Raw genomic sequence first — 3,606 nt, 5'->3', positions numbered from 1 at the left:
AATATTGACTAAATTGTATACACTATCTTCAAAACTAGAGATTGGACATTATATCCTCTCTTAGCTATAATGTTGCTTTTTGAGTCCCTATTTTTTAAAAAAAATCAAGGAAGCATTTTGCATTAGTCTTATTACGGATATAGAATGCAGTAAATATATAACATAGTGCATACAGCCAATGCCTCATCTTCCCAAACCATAATCCTGAGACCACCAGAGGTGACATCATGGGAGCCAGTGACATGGTTATAAGAGTGATCTTTTTTATCACAGACTTTGATTGGAGTCTTGAGCAACTCCTTCCTAGTCTACAACTACCTGCTGCTTTACTTCTCTGGGATCAGGTTAAAGTTCACAGATTGGATCCTGCAACACTTGATTGTAGCCAACTTCTTAACTCTCCTGTGTAGAGGAGTACCGCAGACAATGGCAGCTTTTGGTTTGAAAGACTTCCTTAATGATTTTGGGTGCAAACTGATCTTTTATCTTCACAGAGTAGGGAGGGGTGTGTCCTTAAGCAGCACCTGCTTCTTGAGTGTCTTCCAGGCCATTACCATCAGTCCATCGGGTTCCAGGTGGTCACGGCTTAAAGTCAAGTCTCCCTCTTACATTGCTACTGGTGTATACATGAGTTGGATCCTGGCCCTCATAGTACATATTAATGTTCTTATGTACATGACTGCAAAATTGAACCATAGGAATATGACAAGTCTTAAAGAGTTTGAATACTGTTCTTCTGTTCGTCATGACAAAGCCTTTGACATTTTCTCTGCAGTATTAGTCACAAGTCCTGATGTATTTTTCATGTTGCTGATGCTTTGGTCCAGCAGCTCCATGGTTTTCATCCTCTGCAGACACAAGCAGAGATTGAAGCACATTCATAGAAAAAACTTCTCCCTCAGGTCCTCCGCTGAATCCAGAGCCACAAAGACCATTCTGCTTTTGGTGAGCATCTTTGTCTGCTTTTACACCCTTTCTTGCCTCTTACAAATTAATTTGAACCTTCTGTATAATCCAGGCTCTTTCCTGGTAAACATGGCTTCAGTAGTTGCTGCATTTTTCCCAACTGTGAGTCCCTTCCTGCTGATCAATCGTTAACTCTGAGTCTCCACTCTGTTTTGCCTGTGCAGGGAATACAATATTCTAACCATATCAGTAACATCAAAATTGTGTGTTTTTTGAATAATGTATACATTTTATTGAATCATGTATATATACTCAGTCATGTCATAAAAGCAGGTGGTGTACATTCATGAACTAACATGTACACATACAATTTGTGAACCTATTATAAATTATATATTTACATATCCTATATTGTTTTGTGACATGAAAATGTTAATCAATTAATATAAATTGTGAATTTGTCATAGTTTGTAAAACAATGGTTTGATTTACAATCTATTTTTTTACATTTATCTTACCTTTTTTTACACCAACAGATTAAAATTCATTGGACAGTTTTTCCTTAGCCACTTCTCTTGCCAAAACAAAAAATATATAAATGAAGATAATCAAATAGCATTTCATTATCCTCATGCTCTGAACAGAAAATATTTAGAAACTTGATGGGTTTTGACTATTAAAGGACAGTTTGCATGTGAGTGTAATAACACCAGTACTGAGGAAGGTTTTAGCAGCTAATGGTATGCTCTTATGGACATTTGCATAATACTTTTTCTGTGTTGACATCTGTAAATCCTTGTTTTTTTGGAGCCAAAATTTTTCCAGATTTATTGCAGTATGATTGAAAAATGAAATTTCATTTTCAGATTATATGTGGTGAAAACTTCCTATATGTGTATGTGTATATATAAAATGAAAAATTGATTACCATCATCAAATCATGTGGCATATAGTGCTGTGTAGTTTTATGTCAACAACACAAACTATTTATATAAGTAGGGGTGTTTGTATTGTCAACAACACAGCTAGAGAGATTGCGAAAAAGAGAACCTCAACTGAATAAATGACTGCACCAGATTGTCTTATAAACAACCTGTCAGGCATTTTCTTGATTAGCGTTTGACGTGGAAGGGCTCTGCTCACAGTGGATGGTACAAGCCCTTGGCAGGTGGCCTGAGGGTGTCTCAGAAAGCAGACTGAGCACGACAGGGGAAGGAAGCCTGTAAGCAGATTCCATCCATGGCATCTGCTTCAGTCCTCCTTAAGGTTCCTGCCTTGAGCTCCTGTCTTTCCTTCTCTTGGTGATAGACTGCTGCCTGGAAATACAAGAGAAACATAAATATTTCCTCCCCAAATATCTTTCTCTTGTGGTGTTTTATCATAGCAATACAAACTCTAAAACCCATACCTCTATGACCAATTTCTAGAGATGACGACTTCCAAGATCTGTTAACACCTTCCACATACAAGAAACATTAAGAGTAGTCACTGTTGTACACTTTAGAGCGTCAGACTTCGCACGTCTTTGTGAGTGTATGTGTCAGAAAACCTGAAGCTTGTGAGTCCAGCTAGACTGGCTGGTCGGCCAGGGCCAGAGATCCTCTTGTCTCTGCCATTGCATCTTAACTGTCCTATTTAAAGGAGTGCCACACACAATGGCAGCTTTTGGATTGACAGATTTCCTCAATTATACTGGATGCAAATTGGTTTTCTCTTTTCACAGAATAAGTAGGGGTGTTTGTATTGGCAGTACCTGCTTCCTCAGTGTCTTTCAGGCCATCATTATCAGCCCCAGGGATTACAAGTATTCAGAGCTTAAAATAAATTCACACAAGTACATCCGTTACTCTGTGTACCTGAACTGGGCAATTCATTTCCTTATAAGCTCTGTCAATCTTGTGCACATGAGGGCAAAATACGGAAATGATAGCACAGCAAATTTGAAATCCTATTCATACTGCTATTCTGTCCGTCATGACCAAACCAGTGACTTCCTGTATGCAGCAATGCTCTCAGCTCCTGATGTTCTTTTTCTGGGACTCATGCTATGGGCCAGTGTCTCAATGGTCATCACACTGTACAAGCACAAGCAAAGGATGTAGCAAATGCCCAGGGCCAATATCTCCTCCAGATCCTCCCCTGAGTCCAGAGCCTCTAAAACCATCCTTCTCCTGGTCAGTACCTGCTGTGGGATGTTCTGTATGGCAAATGTGTTGCTAATTAGTCAATAAATAAAACACTGATTGGCCATTGGCTAGGCAGGAAGTGTAGGCGGGACAAGGAGGAGAATAAAGCTGGGAAGTGGAAGGCTGAGTCAGAGAGACACTGCCAGCCGCCACGATGACAAACAGCATGTGAAGATGCCGGTAAGCCACGAGCCATGTGGCAAGGTATAGATTAATGGAAATGGATTAATTTAGGCTGTAAGAACAGTTAACAAGAAGCCTGCCACGGCCATACAGTTTGTAACCAATATAAGTCTCTATGTTTATTTGGTTGGGTCTGAATGGCTATGGGACTGGCGGGTGTCAGAGATTTGTCCTGACTATGGGCCAGGCAAGAAAACATTAGCAACATCACTGCACCTATGCAGATTCACCAACATACACTTACACATTCAGAACTATGATATAAATAATTTTCTTTTCTTCAGGAATAACCCAGGCTTATGCATTTCATTCTGGAGAGAAAGGAGGTTAA

The 3,606-nt window shown here is 39.6% G+C and overlaps 2 pseudogenes; both read left to right on the top strand.

The window, feature by feature from the left end:
- Window positions 1-227: 227 nt before the first annotated feature.
- On the top strand, window positions 228-1,098 carry LOC128125210 (vomeronasal type-1 receptor 4-like; annotated as a pseudogene).
- Window positions 1,099-2,335: 1,237 nt separating this feature from the next.
- LOC128124281 (vomeronasal type-1 receptor 3-like) lies at window positions 2,336-3,606 on the top strand (annotated as a pseudogene).

This window comes from Peromyscus californicus, unplaced genomic scaffold (assembly GCF_007827085.1).
Source record: "Peromyscus californicus insignis strain IS unplaced genomic scaffold, ASM782708v3 Scaffold_4__1_contigs__length_199733344, whole genome shotgun sequence".
NCBI classification, from domain to species: Eukaryota; Metazoa; Chordata; class Mammalia; order Rodentia; family Cricetidae; genus Peromyscus; species Peromyscus californicus.
The sequence above is the reverse complement of the archived record's forward strand: the minus strand, read 5'-3'. Positions and strand labels throughout refer to the sequence as shown.